This window comes from Pleurodeles waltl, chromosome 2_1 (genome assembly GCF_031143425.1).
Source record: "Pleurodeles waltl isolate 20211129_DDA chromosome 2_1, aPleWal1.hap1.20221129, whole genome shotgun sequence".
Taxonomy (NCBI): Eukaryota; Metazoa; Chordata; class Amphibia; order Caudata; family Salamandridae; genus Pleurodeles; species Pleurodeles waltl.
Window position 1 is genome coordinate 628,989,357 of NC_090438.1, and position 21,084 is coordinate 629,010,440.

Here is a 21,084-nt window from a genome sequence, read left to right on the forward strand (position 1 = left end):
TCTCTGAACTCACTCAGGAGCTCTCAGGACAGGGTACTTTGCTGAGGGGGCCTTTGTTACACAACTGCTCCAAATTGTTCCTCATGGGTTTAGATGGAACACAGACCCATCTTGAAATAACACTCCATATAGATTCCTTCAAAGCTCTATGGACTTTAAAGGTTTGGTAGAAGATTGTTTAGTGTGGTTATCCTCATTAATAAGACTGAACATTTTGAATCTGCTGAAATCCGACATCTTCAGTCACAAAGCATGGGGACTTCCCTTTAATCATTGAGAGATAGGGACGGATCTTGGAAGACAAATAATTCTATTAAGCAAAAGAATGATTATCAGACTGTGGGTCTATTTAAAAGTTTGGGGGGTCTGGCTGCCAGACTGCCATGTTGGAGGTCACCAAAAGACCGCCATTTTGGCAGTTATACAGACCGCGTATTATAAGTTACACAGCCAAGCCTGCCCTATGATCTAGCCAAAATCTGAAAGCTGTCAGGACTCTGGAGGGCAGGAAAGAGGTGGTCCGATCACCGGTACCAACAGTCCACCAACCACCAAACCTATTACAAGTTGAAAATTGCCATGGTGGTCTTCTAATGGAAGTGTGAACTGTGGCGGTCGGTGGTCCCCCCATACACAACACAACATTGGATAGATGGGAAAACAACATAGCTGATACACATTAACACACCTGATACACCTACCAACCACACTATAAAACACACCCCTTCACACACCACACTCCTTTGCATCTATAATCCCAGACAGACTAACAGCAGTGTAAAGATTAGAATAGGAACCCATCCAACTCACAGAAGTCACAACAATCACTGCACGTCACCCACTCATCACAGAGCACATACCATTTTTTTTCTTATTTTCCCATCTTTTTTTCCATCACCATTTTACCACAAAAGCATCCACGATTCACAGATGAGGAGTTAAGGGTCATGGTGGATTAAATCATTAGAGTAGAGCAACATCTATTTGGAGCCCAAGTCCAGCAGGTTACTATCCCTAGGAAAATGGAAATGTGGCAAAGAATAGTCAGCTGTGATGATTCTGTAAGCAGCTATCCACGCACAAGGGACAACATCAGGAAGAGGTGGAATGACCTCAGGGGGAAGGTCCATTCCATGCCTGCCAGACACCAGCTGGCGGTACACAAGAGTTGCGGTGGTCCTCCACCTTCTCCCCCACAGTTAACATCATGGGAAGAGAAGGTCTTGGCAGTTCTGCATTCTGAGGACATGGCAGGAACACCTGGGGAGTGGAGTCGGGTAAGTCACAACTACAAAAGTAGCTCACCAAAACGTATTGGCATGCATGCTCACTGATCACCCTTACCCACCCAAATTCCCACCCCAGTCAACAATCCAGCATTCACCTGTCCATACACCCCTCTCTGGCCTCCAGCATGTCAAGTACACTCATCTAGGGGAACAACATCACTGTATACTGGGTGTACCTCAGGGTGTACCAGTGTTGTGTATCCGTGCGTATATGTGTGATTGTGAGGTACAGTGTGTGTGTATGCTGGCTGAAATGTGCATGTTGTGAATGTGTGGGAGTATATGTTGCAGTATATGAGTATGTGTGTCATGAATGGTAGGTGTAGGTGCTGGCCTTGGTCTCCCCCCCACTCAAGTGTTTACTAGTGGTACAATTGTATTAAAAATAAAAAAATCCAGGCAGGTGTTAGTACTTACGATTTTTGTCATCCACGTTGGCATTGATTTTGTTGGCTTTCTGCAAGAAGGAGCAGACGCTGAGGAATGGCTCCAATGGCGGCTTTGGACATGTATGGCTGTCTGCAGGTGAGTGTCTTCAACTATACTGTTTATTTCCACCTTTTGCTCCGTGGTGGTTATTGCGAAGCGATCACATTGGCATTGGGCAACTTTGTAATAGATCCGGCAGGAACATGGTCTCCGCTAGCCTGTTTGTGCCTCCAAGAGGCTGTGGCAGTCTCTGCTGCCTGGTACTGGAGGTCTTCTGTTAGCTACACCACCAAACTCATTATATGGGGGTCTGCTCCCCCAGACTGTTGGCGAACAAACCACCAACATGGCAGTCACAGGATTGGAAAACTTGTAATCAGCCCCTTAGTGTTTGCCTGTTTACTAGTTATAAAAGCTAGGTTTGGAGTTTAAGCATCCTGGAGAACAAATTAAATGCTGTTGTGATGTGAGGCAGTACTTTCCAAGTAATATATACATGTTAGTAGCCTAAAAGTATGGCACATTGTCATCCTTGAACGGGAGTCATTTGTAATGGTCATTTTATGGACCTTGAAGCCCACCTGCACCAGGTGTGCTGACTGTTGTGAAGACACGTTTCTCCTCCAAACTCCTGATACAGGAACAGAAAAGTTTATGAAGACCCTAATGGATCTATTGATAGTGCAGAGACCGGCCCTTTTATGTTTCATCTGTTCTTGGGTAGCCTGATTGATAAAGGCCATTATCAAACTTACATTTTTCATTCTTAGGAACAATTATTTGTGGAGGAGGGAGAAGGTGTACAAGAAAACTGTCAACATCTTTGGGATGTACAGGGAAACAATATTTGCCAGATATCTCTTCTCACCAGAAGTGATCCTTGACATGGTTGTAGACTGGGAGCATGCACTCGATTCAACTACAGCCTCCTCCCATAACATTTCTGCTCATGTCACTATATAGGCTGCACTCTATTTCATGGCCACTGGAATTTTTCAAGAATGTTGGTTCAGACAAAGTAGACATCTCATAGGCAAGCCTATCTTGATGCCTGCCCCAGGTAATAAGACTCAGCAACATAAGAGTGCACTAGTTCATCGCCAGGCCACAGTCACTGGAGGAAAGGCAGAGGGTGGGAAGAAAAATATATGCATTTGCCCATTTCCTTAGTATATAATTTGCCATTTATTATTTCCAGGAACAACTTCACTGGTGTATCCTCTACCTTTCCTGGAAACACACAGCAACTACATCTACTGTCAGTTACCTCTTGTATTTTGTTTGTTTTGTTGAGGATTCTGATTGCATGTGACTTTTAGGTAAGCAACATCATCTCACACTGGGACAGTATGTGCATGCGGGGAATGGCATCTCAAACATAGTTACTAGAACACAAGAGGGACATATTACCCTAACATTCACCTCATTAATGTATGCATGATGAAGTGCATTTAGGAAAGTAACACTTTTAAAGGAATATCATATCTGTTTTATAGATGATGCAGGTTATGCTATCAATCCCCATCTCCTCACACCCTTCAGAAGTCCAACAATGCTATGTCAACCAAGGTACAATAGAGCACACACATGTGCATGAGCCCTAATAGATTGCACTTTTGCTATTCTTAAGTCATTTTTCAGATGTCTTGTCCATGCAAGGGGAGTTCTGCTGTAGTCCCCTGAAGTTATGATCAGGATAGTAGTCGCTAACCCCTGATCTATGTACACATCTAGGTTTCCGACACAGAAATGAGGTCATGGCATGAAGGTGCAGAATCAAGTAGGTGACTTAGGGCCGTATTTATATTTTTTGGCGCACAACTGCGCCAACACAGTTGTGCGTAAAAAAAATTACCGCCGGCTAACGCCATTCCAAAGCACCATGCAGGCGCCTTATTTATGGAATGACGTTAGCCGGCGGAGCTGACTGGTGTGCGTAAAAAAAAATGACTTACACCAGGCAGCGCCGGCGTAGGGGAAAATGGAGCTTGGGCGTCAAAAAATGGGGCAAGTCAGGCTGAGGCAAAATTTTGGCCTCAACCCGATTTGCGCCATTTTTTTTGACTCCCAACCCCCATTGAAATGACTCCTGTCTTAGCACAGACAGGAGTCATGCCCCCTTGCCCAATGGCCATGCCCAGGGGACTAATGTCCCCTGGGCATGGTCATTGGTCATAGTGGCATGTAGGGGGGCACAAATCAGGCCCCCCTATGCCACAAAAAAAAAAAAAAATAATACTTACCTGAACTTACCTTAAGTTCCCTGGGATGGGTCCCTCCATCCTTGGGCGTCCTCCTGGGGTGGGCAAGGGTGGCAGGGGGTGTCCCTGGGGGCATGGGAGGGCACCTCACAGGTCCCTTAACGCCTGCCCTGACCAAGAAATGACGCAAAAGCGGCTGGACGTCATTGTTTTTTACCCGCCCACTCCCGGCCGTCATTTTTGCCCGGGAGTGTAAATACGGCGCACATGCCTCGGAGTCATTTTTTAGAAGGGAACGCCTACCTTGCATATCATTAACGCAAGGAAGGTGTCCACGCAAAAAAATGACGCAAACTCCAAGATCTTTGGCGCTAGATGGGTCTAACGCCAAAGTATAAATATGGAGTTAGTTTTGCGTCGGATTTGCGTAAAAAAAAACAACGCAAATCCGGCGCAAACAGAGTATAAATATACCCCTTATTTTGATGAATGGTGGACTATCACACCCTCCACGTTTGGCATCCTTAGACAACATTATTGCACTTCCACAGTCTCATACTTAAAAATATAATGTTCTTTTTATTAATACATTTACATTTTCCTTTCACATTGATTCTTTAAATTGTACATTGGAACACTGAAGGGACATAGTGTGTACAATTATGTATATTTTGGAAATGGCCTTTCTGCAGGGTCACCCCCAAACTTTTTGACTTCATCCTTTTCTTTTTCTGACCTCATTGTTGTTGGCTTTAGGACTCTGCGCACTTTAACACTGCTAATCAGTGCTAAAGTGCATATGAACTCTCCTTAAAACATGGTGACATTGGCTCATACCCAACTGGCTTATTTAATTTACTTATAAGTCCCTAGTCAAGTGTAGTACATGTGTTGAGGGCCTGTAAATGAAATGATACTAGTGGGCTGCAGCACTGGTTGTGCCACCCACATAAGTAGCCCCCTAACCATGTTTCAGGGCTGCCTCTGCAGTGCCCGTGTGTGAGGTTTCACTGCCACTTCGCATTTAAAAGGACTTGCCGAGCCTTAAACTCCCCTTTTTATACATATAAGTCACCCCTAAGGTAGGCCCTAGGTAGCCCATGGGGCAGGGTGCTACGTCGGTAAAAGGCAGGACATGAACATGTATGTTCTATATGTCCTGGTAGTGTAAAACTCCTAAATTCATTTTTACAGTCCTGTGAGGCCTTCTCCTTTCACAGAATAGCAATAGGGCTACCCTCATATACAGTTTGAGTGGTAGATCCTGATCTGAAAGGAGTAGGCCCGGTAATGTTTAGTATGGCTAGAATGGTGATACAAACTCCTGCTTAATGGTGAAGTTGGATTTTATATTACTGTTTTAGAAATGCTACTTTTAGAAAGTGAGCATTTCTCTACACTTAAATCCTTCTCTGTCTTCCAATCAACATCTGGCTAGGTTTAGTTGACAGCTCCCTTGTACATTCACTCAGACACACCCCAAACACAGGATACTCAGCCTCACTTGCATACATCTGCCTTTGGAATGGGTCTTCCTGGGATGGGAGGGTGGAGGGCTTGACACTTACATGTCAAAGGACAGTAGCATACCCTCACACAGTGGACTGCCACACCCCCTACTGGCACCCTGGCAGACAGGATGGAACTGAAAGGACACCTTGTGCCCTTCTAAGCCACTCTTTAAAGACTCCCCCACTTCCAAGGCACCTTTGGGTATTTAAGGAGGGCCTCCGACCCTACCAACTTATAAACTTCTGATGTAGACACTCTACCTGACAAGACACTTTCTGGAGAAGAGAACCTGAACCAGAACATTCATCCTGCCAAGAAGAACTGCCTGGCTGCCCAAAGGACTCACCTGTCTGCTTTCTGTGAAGGACTGCTGCCTTGCTGTTGCCCTGCTGCCTTGCTGCTCTCCTGCTGTGTTGAGAAGTGCTCTCCAAGGGCTTGGATGCAGCTTGCCTCCTGTTCTCTGAAGTTTCAGGACCAAAATGACTTTGGGGGTGATTCTAAGTCTGGCGGGCGGCAGAGGCCGCCCGCCAGACTTCCCCCTCCAAAATACCGCTCCGCGGTCGAAAGACCGCTGAGGGTATTTTGGGTTTTGCACTGGGCTGGCGGGCGACCGCCAAAAGGCCGCCCGCCAGCCCAGTGCAAAACACCCTTCCCACGAGGACGCCGGCTCAGAATTGAGCCGGCAGAGTGGGAAGGTGCGACGGGTGCGGTTGCACCCGTCACAAATTTCAGTGTCTGCAAAGCAGACACTGAAATTCTTTTTGGGGCCCTCTTAGGGGGGCCCCTGCAGTGCCCATGCCATTGGCATGGGCACTGCAGGGGCCCCCAGGGGCCCCGCGACACCCCATACCGCCATCCTGTTCCTGGCGGGAGAACCGCCAGGAACAGGATGGCGGTATGGGGTGTCAGAATCCTCCATCGCCGCCATGGAGGATTCATATGGGCAGCCGAAAACCGGCAGAAGACCGCCGGTTTTCCACTTCTGACCGTGGCCGAACCGCCGCGGTCAGAATGCCCAGCGGGGCACCGCCAGCCTGTTGGCGGTGCCCCCGTCATTTTAGCCCTGGCGGTCTTGGACCGCCAGGGTTACAATGACCCCCTTTATCTCTACAAGAAGGACTCCTTGTGCGGCAAAAATCGGTGCACAGCCTGCCAGAAATGATGCACACCCTGCACTGCAGTGAAAAGTTCACCGCACACAGAACCGGAACGACGCAGCCTGATTTCGCAATGAGGAGATCGACACAGCGCCAGCATAGCGATCTGAAATTTGACGCATGGCCCACTGGATCGACGCACAGCCAAGCCCGAATGACGCAGCCCGACTTCCAGAGAGGAATAAACCAACACCTGCCATCCGGTGGAAACTTCCACGCAGCGCCCACCGGCTCGACGCAGCCCCAGTGAATTTGTTCTGTTAGCGCCGGAAATCCACGCATTGTCTCTGGGGCATCCGAAAACCCTGCAACCCGAAGAGGATCCACGGCAGAGTGCCGGAAACTGACGCACAGCCGTCACTGCATGAAAACTAAAGGACGCATCGCCGTGTGCAGCCCTAGAAATCGACACACACCTCCTTGTTTTCCACGCATCTACTCCACTGCGGTTCTTTGAGAAGTTTTTGAATGCAAACCAGGTTCTTTCTGTTTGAAAGAGATATTTTATTGCTTTTCAAAGACCAAAGACACTTTGGCCCTCATCATGAACACGGCGGTCCCTACCACGCCACCGGCGGTAGCGGTAAAAACTGCCAACAGAGGAGCGGTCCGGACCGCCAAATAATGAACCAATCGAAACACAGGCATCTAGAAAACCACCCACCGCCAGTAGAGGAGTGCTGATGACAACGGCAGAGTCCGCCCACAGGCCAACGGAAAGGCCCAACCCACCCATCAAATTATGAACCACTACTCCGAAGCCAGTTCCGGGGCGGGAACCACCGCCAGGCAAGTCCAGGCGGAAATGAACAAATCCAAAGAAACACTCATTGGAGGCCCACACAGCGCGCCGAAGCAGACATGGATAGAGAGCTGCAGACCTGCTCCTTGCCATATACCTCCACAACCGAGACCACCGATGAAGACGATGACGGTAAGTACCGCAACCTACGAAACATGGGAGGAAAGGGCACAGTTACATACCCACCCACTCCACCCACCCAGCAACGCCCTCCCAACCCTTCACAGCAGCACAACCCATACACCCCACAGCAAGAGGTACTTACCCGACACAAGGCAAATCCAACTTGACCATAGTACATACAAATGCCCCACACCCACAAAAAATGAAACGAAAGACCAGGGTTCAACAGTATGCCGCCAAAACACAGGCCACACAAAAATATTTATTACAGCTCACAGAGCCAACTATTTCCAACAAGGCCAATGGCCTGTCCATATCGCAAGAAGTCCCATGGGCCACAACGGCCCCAACATGACTCCCAAAAGTGCACGTACTCCACCTAATGGGGCAACAAAGGGGCATCCAGGCACCTCAAGGAACGGGGGCCGGGGGTGGTCGGGGTAGAGATTTGCAATGGGGTGGGCCTTCGACTTGCGCTTGGAAGGTGGAGGGGGTGTGGATTTGTCTTTTGAAGGCGGGGGTGTTTCGAGCGGGTGGAGCCAGATGGACTTGGCTCTGCACGGGCTTCTTCTTCTTTGGGGAAGGAGCACGGGAATGTGAAGGGCGGACAGGGGTGGGCTGTGAAGTGGAAGGAGTGGAAAGGGCAAGGAGGTGTGCACGCTTAGGGACAAAACAGGGTGGGCCAGTGGGTTGGTCCGAATGGGAGAGGAAAAGTTTTTTTGGAGCAATTGGGGTGGTCCTGGATGAGGGTGTGGGAGTAGAGGCAGATGGTGTGGACGTATGTGGCATAGGGGTGCGTGTAGTGGGTGCAGATGACTGGACAGTATACTGAGGTGTGGTGGATGTGTGATGGGTGGGTGTCTTGGTGCGTTTGTGTGTTTTTGGAAGGGGGAGGTAGACACAGTGGGAGAAGACAGGCTACCAGTGGGGATGTATGTTGTGTGGGTGTCTGCAAGTCTGATGAGTGTGCTGCATGTGTCAACTACAGTAGTTGTGGTGAGTGCAAGTGTGGTGTCTGGGGTGAAGGTATGATGTCTGCTATTGCGGTGAGTGCAGTAAGAGGAGCAGCAACAGTGACTGAAGGTGCAGTGCATGAGGGTGTGTATGTAGAGGGGACAGACAGGGAGGCGGAAGAGGTGGGGACACTGGGGGAAGTGGATGCTGCTGTGTGTGCATGTGTATGTTGACTGTGTGAATGCTTGTGGTGGGAGGTGTGGTGCTTCTGTTTAGAAGTGTGCTTCTTGTGTGTTGAGGTGCTTGACTGCGTGTCAGATTGTGTGCTTTGGACGGGTGAAGGAAGTGGGGTGTGGGAAGGGGTAGAGGAGGTTGGAGGGGGGACGTAATGGCCAGAGAAACTGGCTGCCGTCCAAGAGGAGGCCAGAGCCTGAAAAGATTTCTGTAGGCCAGACACGGCACCGTGAATGCCATCCAGGTAGGCATTAGTCTGCTGCACCTCTGATCCTAGCCCCTGGATGGCACTGACGATGGTTGTCTGCCATACAGAGATGGTTCTCAGGAGGTCAATAGCCTCCTCTGTGAGGGCAGCAGGGCTGACTGGGGCAAGGGAGGAGGTGCCTGGGACGAAGGAGGCGCCCACCTTTCTGGGTGAGCGGGCACAGGCAACTCAGTGGGGAACAGAAGGGAGGGCGGTGATGGACTGGGGGGTGGCAAAAGATGTCGCTGTAGTGGTGTGTCCACTAGGGTCCGCCACCGCCGGGGAGCCCCTATCAGAGGAGGTCTTGGAGTCACTACCTCCTGTGGTAGTTGCCTCCGCCGTGGTACTCCCCTCGCCCTCCCACCCACTGGTCCCCTTGGCGTCGGATGACTCTGCTTCCGAGGATCCGTGGGCCGCTGCTTCCCCACTTGCCGGTGCCTCAGCTCCCTCGCCAGATTTTGCTGATGTACAAAAACAACACAAGAGAACAGGGATGGGGAGACAAAACAGGAGAGACACTTATAAATAACTGAATGGAGGTACATAGTGGCCAAACATACACCCCCAACAGGCAGCACCGTTCACTATGCCCATGGCCATGCCCCTGACTACTGACCAGAACCCTGCTCTACACCCATCCCCTGAACTACCTAAGGACCCGACATGTGGGAGACCTGACCATGACTCCCCTACACCCTACGTGGACCATCATGTAGATGGACAACAGTCAGAGTCCCTGCCTCTAAGCAGCATGAACCCTAATGCACACACAGACATCTATCCAGACATAAGATTGTGACATGAGTACTCACCCCCTTGTGACTGCTATTCAGCCCTCAAGCGCCCATCCAGGTTTGGGTACGCCATCGCCAGGATGCGTTGCGGGAGGGGGATCAGTGCCCGATGGGAGGACCAAGTTGGGAGGACTTCACCAGCCGGGCCTCACAGATTTTACACGCCAAGCGCCGCAGGTCCTCCCACCTCTTACTGCAGTGGGTGCTACGCTGGTTGTAGACCCCCAGGGTCCGCACAACCTTGCTGATGGCATGCCAAAGTGCCCTCTTCTGGTGGGCGCTGACCTAAAAGGGTGACACAGAAATGGAACACAGAGGTCAGGCACTTGCACAATAGGTACAGCTTGCTATTCATCCACTATGGGTCGGACAGTACTGTCAGACTTACAGGACATACGCACGCAGCATGCCATGCACCATGGCCCATGCAGGCTCAGAGGTGCACACATATGTCCTTACAACATCGTCCATTACACCCAAACAGTGCTCCCCAAACCCCTACTCACCTGTACCTCTGGACGTCCGTAGAGCTTGGGGTACAAGGGCAGGACCCCGTCCACTAGCCTGTCCAGTGCCTCCTGGGTGAAGGCCAGGGATCTTTCCCCTGCAACACGAGCCACTTCCATGTCAAGAGGCAGGACACAGCAGTACACACAGTGGAGTACCTGTTCGCATGAGATCAGAGAGTCAAGTGATGTATAGATGATGAATTTGTGTACGTACCGTGGCGGTGTGCACCGTCACCGCCGGCAGCGATCATGATACGCCAGGATTCCCCATTGGCATCCATGTTAACCAATGACGGTGTGAACGGCTGTAAACACCGCCTTGCGCTGTTACATCAACCGCTAGCGGTATCCACAATGCCAGGCCTGGATTACAGGGGGCAGACATTTTGGAATTAACTACGCATCTATAAAAAATAATTGTGCATAATGCAGGCCCTATTTTCCACATGAAGCACCTATGCTTGTGACCATTTAAATAAATAACACACATGAAAAACACTGTTCCCACATTGAGCTGTAGATGTAGATCTGTCAAGAACATGTTACTGTTGAGTCACAACAATCAAGTATGCAGAGCACAATTGATGACAATGTGTGCCTATATATGTGTGTTCCTCACACTTGTTTGATATCCCCAGTAGGTACCGACCATTGTGGCGAGGAAGGGCACCATCGGTGTACAGACCACTTGTGGATATAAGGACCATGGTGGAGCGTCAGATCATAATCAATTAAAGACTCACCCGTGCAACAATTCTGGAACTTTGTGCATTACTGGATCCTGCACTAACTCCGGGAAATCGTAATCAGCATGCCATCCCTACTGAAGTGCAGGTGATCTCCGCACTCCATTTCCTGGCCACAGCCTCATTTCAAGTGACAGTGGGCATGGGTGCTGGAATTTCACAGCCAATGTTCAGCATGGTACTGACAAGATTTCTAAATGCATTTGTACGACACTTGCAGTCTTATGTGAGGTTTCTCCAAAGTACTGACGTCCCTGCCATCAAGTCGGACTTCTATGCCTTTGCCAACATACCCCATGTGATAGGTGCCATCGATGGCACCCACATAGTTATCATCCCCGAAGAGTCAGTGAACAGGTGTACAGAAACAGGAAGAACCTTCATTCCATGAACATCCAATTGGTATGTACTGCAGACCAGTACATCTCACATGTGAATGTCATGTTCCCAGGTTCAGTCCATGATTCCTTTGTGCTGAGGAACAGTAGTGTGCCACAGAAGATGGAACAACTCCAAGACTACAGAGGGTGGATCATAGGTAAGTGTTTATGTCTCTAACTGACGCATAGAAGACAGCCAGGCTGTCTGACTAAGAGGCTTGACAATGACTACTTTGTATTGCACCTTTTTCTAGGTGATTCTCGCTATCCAAACTTGCGTTGGCTCCTGACACCAGTAAGGAATCCTGGGACGGATGCAGAGAGGAATTACATTGAGGCCCATGGATGTAGTAGGAAGGTGATAGAGCGCACAATAGGTCTCCTGAAGGCTAGATTTTGTTGTCTACATATCTCTGGGGGTTTCCTGGCCTATGGGTCTGAAAAGGTGTGTAGAATAGTGGTGGCCTGCTGCATGCTGCACAGCGTGGCAGTGAGAAATTCTATCCCCCTCTTGGAGGTGGAGGGTGCTGTATGCCCTGACCAGCTACCTCAGAGAGGTGAGGAAAGTGATGGTGATGATGAGGAAGGGGAAGAATGTCAATTCCAGGACCCAACTGATACCACTCCACTTACAGTAACTATGTGGGACTAAGGGCTGACATTGGGGTTTGTGACACATACTGTCAGTGTGGTTTGTCATCTGGGGGGGTTGATTCTTACATGTGAAACTGGGCCCAGGTCTGCATGGTACAGAATACAATTTAGTGCTTTTAGTGTGGGGCCACATTTAGGCACACAGGAGTCCTTTCATGCAACGCATTGACAATAAAGTGGTTATCAGCCAGTTGCATCCATACTTCACTTTGTTCACATTTTATGACAGGGGACAGTGTTACAGGTGTGATATGTGTTTCATTGGTGGCAGGGAGTGAATAGTGCAATTTACAGTGATGGCAACATGGTGGCAGACGTGTACTAGTATTGGTGGGTCCATCAATTCCTACATTAGTTCATATTGCTTCTTAGTAATGTGTGGAGGTTGATTGAGTGTGATGGTTGCTGTGCAGATTGTTGCTGAGTTACTTCTTGAAGAGGGCCTTGTTTTTAGCTGCAGATCCAGAGCCATATCTTGGCCTGAGGGTACTTTTGGGCGCCTGCTCTTGACCTTGAGGGGATAACATGGTTGGCCTTTGGGTTTCCTCTGAGGGTAGTTCCTGGGATGTTTCTGATGATGGTGTAATTGTCCGGTCTGTGTCTGGTGCTGTAGTGGGGGCCTCCTGTCCAGTGTGGGTCTCAGACTGGGTTTGTGTCAGCTGCAGCAGTACTCCTGCTATGCTGGCCATTGTGGCGTTGTGCTGTTTCAACTGCTCCATGGCCTGTTGGTGGTGTTCCTGCTAAATCCTCTGACTGTGCTCCAGGGTGGATACTATCTGTGCCAAACTGTCATGGGTATGCTGGTAGGCCCCCAATACCTTCAATATCACGTCCTGGGCTGCTGCATCCATCCTGTGGCCTGGCCCACTGAGACACTAGCACTTGCCCTAGCCCCCTGTGTCTGTGTCCCCTGCACAGGTCTGAGGGTACAACTTGTACTGGTGGCCTCGCCTTCTTGCATGTTGGGACTGGGAGACTGTGGCCTCTGTACCTGTGTTCCACCAATCTGTGGCCTGGATACACTGGTGTGGGGATGCTTGTTCTTGGCTGGGTGGTAGGGGTGTCAGTGGTATCCTGGGTGGGGCTGCTACATGGTGACAGTCCAGGACTGTGTGAGGGGCCTGCCTGCTCATCAGTGTCCAGGGATCCTTCACCAGTGTCCTGTGAGGTGCCTCTGTCTCCATGGGGGCACTGGCACTGCTTGTCCCATCCACGAGGGTGGCATGGGTGGGTGTGCCTGTTGGGGGACATAGACATGTCTGTTACAAATGCATGAACGGTTGTGGTGCACAGGACTGGGCTATTTTGTGCTGTTGTAACTTTTAGTGGCCTTCCAGGGTGCCTTTGTGAGGTTTACACTGCATTTTGCTTAGGGTGTAGGGTTGCATTGGGGGGGTTGTAGTTCAATTGTGAATCCTTGCAGTGGTAGGTGGCTGTTCTCAGGGGGTGGAATGTGGGCTTGTTATTGGGTTTGTGGTCATGCAGGGGGGTGGATTCAGTGGCTGTTGACTGGGTGGGGTATTGGTCCTGGTGGGTGTGGGTGGGGCATTCATTACAGTTATGGTGTATATGGGGTAAATGTAGATGACTTACCCAAATTTATTCCTCCAGTGAGTCCAGCGAGTCCCTCAGGAGACAAGATGGCCAGTACCTTTTCCTCCCAGTCGGTGTATTTGGGTGGTGTTGGTGGCGGTCCTCCCCCAGTCTTCTGGACTGCAATGTGGTGCCTGGATGCCATGGCCCTGATCTTCCACCAAGGTCGTTCCATCTCTTGTGGATGTTGTCCCTGCTGCGTGGATGGTGTCCTACTGCATTGACCCTGTTGACAATGTTCTGCCATAGCTCCATTTTCCTTGCAATGGGTGTGTGCTGCACCTGGGCCACGAATATTTGTGGCTCCACCTTCAGGATCTCATCCACCATGGTCCTTAGATCCCTTTCTGTGAAGCGTGGATGTTTGGGGGGTGACATGGTGAGTGTGGTGAATGGTGTTGGGTCTGGAAACGCAGTGAGGGTGCTCTTCTGTGGGTCGGTGTGCGTCTCGTGTTTTGTGGTGTTTGTTGTCTGCTTCTGGTGCTCTTCATCTTCTTTGGCCTGGTTTCGTTGCAAAGGATTGTGGGGTGTGTCTATGAGTATTTTATGGGGTTATGGATGTGTGTCAGGTGTGTGGGTTTCAACCTTATCCAATGTGTGCACTTCTTGCTGTTTAGTCCACTTGCCGCCCGTGGCGGTCGGCACCGCCAATGGTCGTCCGGCCTCCACTGTCCGCCAAGGTGATTTGTGCATCATTATTTGCAGGGCGGGATGTGGGGGTGCTCAGCGGTGGTGGGTGGGGAGGTCCAGCATTTCCGCTGACAAGGTCATGGCGGTGACTGGTGGTCTGGTGATATTTGGTGGGTTGGGATTTTGGTTCATTATATGACGGGTTTCTGTTCACCGCCAAAGGGCGGGCTTCTGCTCACTGCCGCCACATCAGTCGGTGGAGTTTACCACCGTGTACATAATGACGCCTTTATATCATTTTTACAGTTATATCTCAACATATACTTATTGCATCTTAATTGTTTTGACCTGTATTTTATCAGATAAATATTATATATTTCTAAACACTGTGTGGTGTATCTTTGTGCTGCTATACTGTGTTGTTGCATGATTTATGGCACACATACTTTACACATTGCCATCTAAGTTAAGCTTGACTGCTCAGTGCCAAGCTACCAGAGGGTGGGCACAGGATAATTTGGATTGTGTGTGACTTACCCTGACTAGAGTGAGGGTCCTTGCTTGGACAGGGGATAACCTGACTGCCAACCACACACCCCATTTCTAACAGTATACATTAGACTTTAAATTGTATTTACGCCATGCCACATACAACTCCCTTTTACACTTATTGTTCTCCCTAATTGTTTTCATCATCCTTTCCATGTGGGGGTGGTGACCTTCTAATTCACGGTGGAGACCCCTATTCTTGAGGCGAACACCTCTGCCTAGAGCTACACACAGGCAGGAAATTATACACAGAAATTCAGACATTTTCTGGTTATTCCGGAGCCATGCCTTCCCAACTGCATCCTCCTCCATCCTACTGCACCTTAGACATCTCCAACATGGCCGAGGGACAAGAAAAGAGGCCTCCAACTTCACAGATGATGAATTAAATATTGTTTATGATAGGGTCCTCAAAAATTACCCTAATCTGTTTCGGGGTTCAGAGTCTCAGCTGAGCATTGCAGCATAGGCCCAGATTTGCAGAGGCTTCTGCACATCTTACAGTGCAGTGGGAGAAATCACCCAGAAAAGAGGAAAAGAAAGGATTGAGCAAGGACATTTGGTGCTGAGCCTGTATCAACGTCTATGACATGCATTGCCTGTTCTCCCCTCCACACTTCTGGCATCCTGGAATGACAGCACAGCACAGAACGGTTATGAGAACAGTTGCACTTAGGTAGAAGTTTTCCAGCAGCAAAAATTGCCCTAAGTGTAATATATGTATGTTGATGTAATTGACGTATGTGTTTTGAAATGCTGCCTAGGCATGTTTCCAGCTTAATATTTTCTTTAAATGTCCATGTTGTGTGTAACAAATGTTGGAATCTATTCACAAAGGTTGATCTACATGTGTAGATTTACTACTGGTTGCTTTAATCTTAAACTATTGAGTAACTTTACTACTTTGGGATATTCACAAAATCTGAGTATAAAGTTACTCAAAACTTAAAAAACGAATGAAGCTAAATGTATGAGTGTACAGTTTCTACTGACAAAAAAGATAGTAGTAAGTCCAGCACCACACATGGCCAACCTCTCATACTGCAGCGTCCTCCCATAGACAAAATCGATGTAGGGACTTAAAATGGACATGGCAAATTAAATCAAATGTATTAACCTAGTGAAAACTATACCCAATTTAATTTAATGTAAAATGTTCTATAAAACATTCTTATTTTATTTTAAGACATTTTGATAACCTTTTCTAATTTAAAAATGAATGCAACATTTGTTTTATTAAAATATAATAAAATTAGTTCCAATTCATTCTATACATCATTTTTAATAATTATCAATACTTAGTGAAAAACATATTTGGTATACAGTAAGTGGGTTTTACAGTTTATAAATCTTTAATCAAACTAATTTAAATTGAATTTCATATTTCTAAATTAGTTGAATTTGTAATTAAAAATTAAGTTAATAGTATTGTACACTGTTTTATTTTGTTCAACACTTAAAGTAAATATATAAAATCAATTTATTTTAGTACTGTAAATAGAAATATTTTTACACATTTGTTTCAAGTTTCATAAACCTTTCGGATTCTCTTTGTACTTTACCACATAGAGATCTCTGCCACCGGGGCATAGATGTCCTTAAGGAAAAGTCTAGGGAACTTTTCCTACACATTATCGTGGGGAGCTCTTTGCCCCGAATGCTGAGTATCCCCATGTGTGGGAGTGGAAGAGTTTGGCACCACAAGCCAGGAAAAGGTGGATCATGGGGGCTTTGTCTTTGCCTGAACAAAATCCATCAGGGGTTTCTCAACAGTAGACACCACCATCATCTGGGCCTACCCCCACTCCCTCTTTAACTTCTGTGTTCCTTGCCCAAACAGGTCACTAGCTGCACCTCCTGCTTAACCTTATCCTCTTCCTCATCCAAGTGATGAGCCAGAAGAGCACCAATAGTCAAGGGACACAATTGCCTCTGACACTTAGGTCCAGATTTATACTTTTTGGGGCAAAACTGCACTAACGCAGTTTTGCACCAAAACAATTAGCACCGGCTTGCACCATTTCTGTGCACCAGCCGGGCACCTTATTTATGGAATGGTGCAAGCCAGTGAAAAGGGTAGGCTAGTGTAAAAAAAAATGACGTTAGTCGGGTGGAGCTGGCGGTATGGAAGAAGGGGGCTTTGCACCACAAAATGACGTTAGGCAGGTTACAGTAAAAAAAAAATGACTCTAACCTGCCTAGAGTCATTTTCTGACGCAAAACTATCCATACCACATGGCCAACACAGCGGACCACGGTCCCCTGGGCATGGCCATTGCACCCTGTGCCATGTATGGGGACCCATTTCAGGGCACCCTATGGCACTTCAAATAGAAAATCAAATACTTACCTGTACTTACCTGTACTTACCTGGGATGGTGTCCCCCATCCTCTGTTGTCCTCTGGTGTGGGTGGGGGTGTCCCTGGGGCCTGGGGAGGGCACCTGTGGGCTTATTCCATGGTGTTGCACCATGGAAATAGGCCCACAGGTCACCTAACGCCTGCCCTGACCCATGCGTTAAAAAACGGGGCAAAGCAAGCTTTGCACCATTTTTTGACCCCTCCTCCCTCCTGTGCACCGTTTTTGCACAGGAGTATAAATATGGTGTTAAGGCCATAGAGTCATTTTTGCACAGGAATGCCTACATTGCATCTCATCAAGGCAAGTTAGGTTTCCACGTCCAAAAAATGACTTTAACTCCATAAAATTGGCGCTAGACGGGTCTAGCACCAAAGTATAAATATGGAGTTAGTTTAGCACTGAATTAGAGTTTTAAAAAAATGATGCTAATTTGGTGTAAACAGAATATAAGTATGCCACTTACTGAGCTCTCATGTGTTGCTGACTACCTCCACCCTGATTTTTTTTCATGACTGCTCTGAAGGCGGTCAATTGGCCTGTAGATGATGCCTATTTAATAATCTTGTAGCATTTGCATGAGTTCACATGTAAGGTGCTGGTACTCTCAGTTAATGGAACAAAATTGACATCTATATGGCCAAGTGGCCTCTTGATTGCAGGCATATCATTTTGTTTGCCTTCACAACCCTCCACATATCCTGTTGTTAAGTCTAAGGGTTTGTCTTTGTTACTTGTTTCCTTCTCATGCCTTTGTGTCAGATTTCTCATGGGGCATCCATTCTTGCCATAGCAAGCCATCAAAAGTCTGCATCAGTGGAGAATCAACATCTTTTGGTGTTCGAAAGTGAATTCTCAGATAGGCACAAACATTTAAGCATTTAAGTCCAATCCAGGAGCAGTTATCCAATACCACTTCTAGCTTTTGGGCGCAACAGTTATTATTAGTTATTTCTGAGTACATATGAGTTTATTTCAGGACTGTTTTAACTTACGGCCTCATTACGAGTTGGGTGGTCAGGTCGGCAGACTGCCATGTTGGCGATCCTAAAAAGACACACAGGCAGGACAGCTGACCACAAACCAAAAATGACAGACTGGCAGCATGGAAATAGGTGGTCTGAGCTCCTGCGCCGACAGTACTGCAATTAACTACTGACTTTATTACAATACCAAAATCTCATTGGTGGGCACCCATGGCTGTCAGTCAATGGCGATCCTAACCACAGCGGTTCACAGTCACCAAGTCATACACAAAGGCACATTGGACGGATTTGAAAACAACACAGCTGACTCACATTGCCACACTGGACACACTTGCAAAGGGCACTATAAAACACACCCCTCCACACACCACAATCCTCTGCATTTTCCCCACACTGCACAGATACTAGGCACCATTTTTTCACCATCCCATTCAACACTCTGCACACACTTTTGTCCAGTCACACCCTTTTGCACTTCCTCTCTTTAAGAAGTCACTGTCACTCATTTGTATTCTTTTTTTCCACCATGTCAAGTTGCAAAAATCCCTGTTTTTCGAAGCTGAGGTAAGAGTCATGGTGAATGAAATCATGAGAGTAGAGCTACTCATTTTTGGAGCAGAAGTATAGCACACTCCTCTCAGTAGGAAAATGGGGAACATAATAGTCGGCAGAGTCAATGCTGTAGGAACCACCCGGTGCCCAAAGGAGGACATCAGGAAGAGGTCGGGGGCAAGGTCTGTTCCCTGGTCCTTAGGCACCAGTTGCAGGCCAAAAAGACTGGGAGGAGAAGGTCTTGGCCATCCTGCATCTTGAGGGGTTGACAGGAATATCTGGGGGAGTGGACTTTGGTAAGTCAGAACACTGAAAAGGTCACAAAAAGTCATTGTCATGCTCTCCTTTTGCCACCTTTACTGTCACTCCACACACCAACCTGGTGTCCACCAATCCAAAGGCCCCTTCTTACATTTGAATTTTAGTCACATAGGGGATAACATTTGTGTTTTGTGTGTAGTACATAGAGGCACATGACTACAACTCCTAGCAGTACCAGTTTCTTTAACTCCAAACAGCAGCACAGTGTTTAGATCTCCAAATACCCTAGCTCATTAACTCCCAATTGTAGGGTACTAATCTGGGAGGACAACATTTGTATAGTGTGTGTAGTGTGTGTACTAGAGTGAGTGACATGGATGCAACTCCCAGCAGGACCCGTTTCTGTAACTCCAAACAGCAGCACATTGTTTACTTCTCCAAACAACCTTGCTTGTTAACTCCCAATTGTAGTGTACTCACCTGGGAGAACAACATTTGTATAGTGTGTGTAGTACAGTGAGTGACATGACTGCAACTCCCAGCAGGGCCACTTTCTGTAATTCCAAATATCAGCACAGTGTTTCCTTCTCCAAATACCCTTGCTTGTTAACTCCTATTTGTAGTGTACTCAACTGGAAGGACAACTTTTGTAATGTGTGTACTAGAGTGAGTGACATGACTGCAACCCCCAGCAGGCGCAGTGTAATTCCAAACATCAGCACAGTGTTTCCTTCTCCAAATACCCTTGTTTGTTAACTCACAGTTGAAGTGTACATACCTGGGAGGAAATCATTTCTATTGTGTGTGTAGTGCCTGGAGGTGCATGACTGCAACTCCCAGGAGATTATCTTACTGTCACTCCAACCACCAATCCAGTGTCCTCTTCTCTAAAGACTCATGTTTTGAAATTTACACATGAAGTGTGCTCACTTGGGGAGTGGCATTTATCAAGTGTATGAAGAATAGGGAGTGAAATGACTGCTAAGGTCAAGAGGCTCTGTCCCTCCAACTCCAAACACAAGCCCAATGTTCACTTGTCCAAATACCCTTCTTTGTTAATTCTCAAGTGAAGTGTACTCACCTGGGAGGATAACATTTGTATAGTGTGTGTTGTAGAGACAGTAACATGACTGCAACTCCCAGGATGGCCTGTTACTGTAACTCCAACCTACAGGCCAGTGTGCACTTGCCCCAATGCATCTTTAGGTGAACTTTCAAAATAAGCTTACCCACCTGGGAGCATACCAATTGTCAAGAGTTGGGAAGTAGAGAGAGTGACCTGAACACCAGAACAGTTGTTACTTGTCCAAAAACCTTTGCCTGCTAACTCTCAATTGAAATTCACTCACCTGGGAAGGACCAAGATAGAGATCATGCCCAACTCTGAGATGTGTCTGGCTACCTAGCTCCAATATGATTAGCTGCTCCAAGCTGAAACCATAGAGGAATTGAAGGAGTCCTTGCCCAGAGTGTAAAACAAGGATCCCAAAGGCCTCAAGATGCATACCCAGAATGGTATGGGCAGCAGACACATTCACAAAGCACTGACCACATGCTGACACCAATCACAAATGCATTAACATCCTGGGTCTGCCTGCATTACAATAAACTAGGCCTCAAAATAGTTAAAGCCATATTTTGTGCCTAGACACTATTTTGCCTGCACTGGTGGAAAGATGCATTCTCAGCCCATCCTCCCAAGTGCTAACGACCTGCTTATTTCAGCAGCTGCTTGACGTAAATGGAATTGGCATGCCTCACAAATGCCAGGTCAATACAACAACTAGCATGGGTACCTGTCACAATAGGATAACCTGCAAAGCATCAATACACAAGGTTGTTGCAAAATGTTGCTGTGAATGTTTAGAGGTAGACATCATACTTCACCCAGTATCATTCTATGTTTCACATCAACAAGTCGAGCTGACAAACAGACCCCAAGGGAGAGACTGTCACTACCCCTGTGGCTGAAGCCCTCAGTGATGAGGACACTCCTGGATCTCTGTGTGTGAGGATAGTTCTGGCCCATCTGAGCAATCTGGTCGGACTTCAACAGTGAGATTCACTGTGGCCACATCAACACCTTCCAGCCCGATTGCCTCAACATCACAGGCAACTATTCG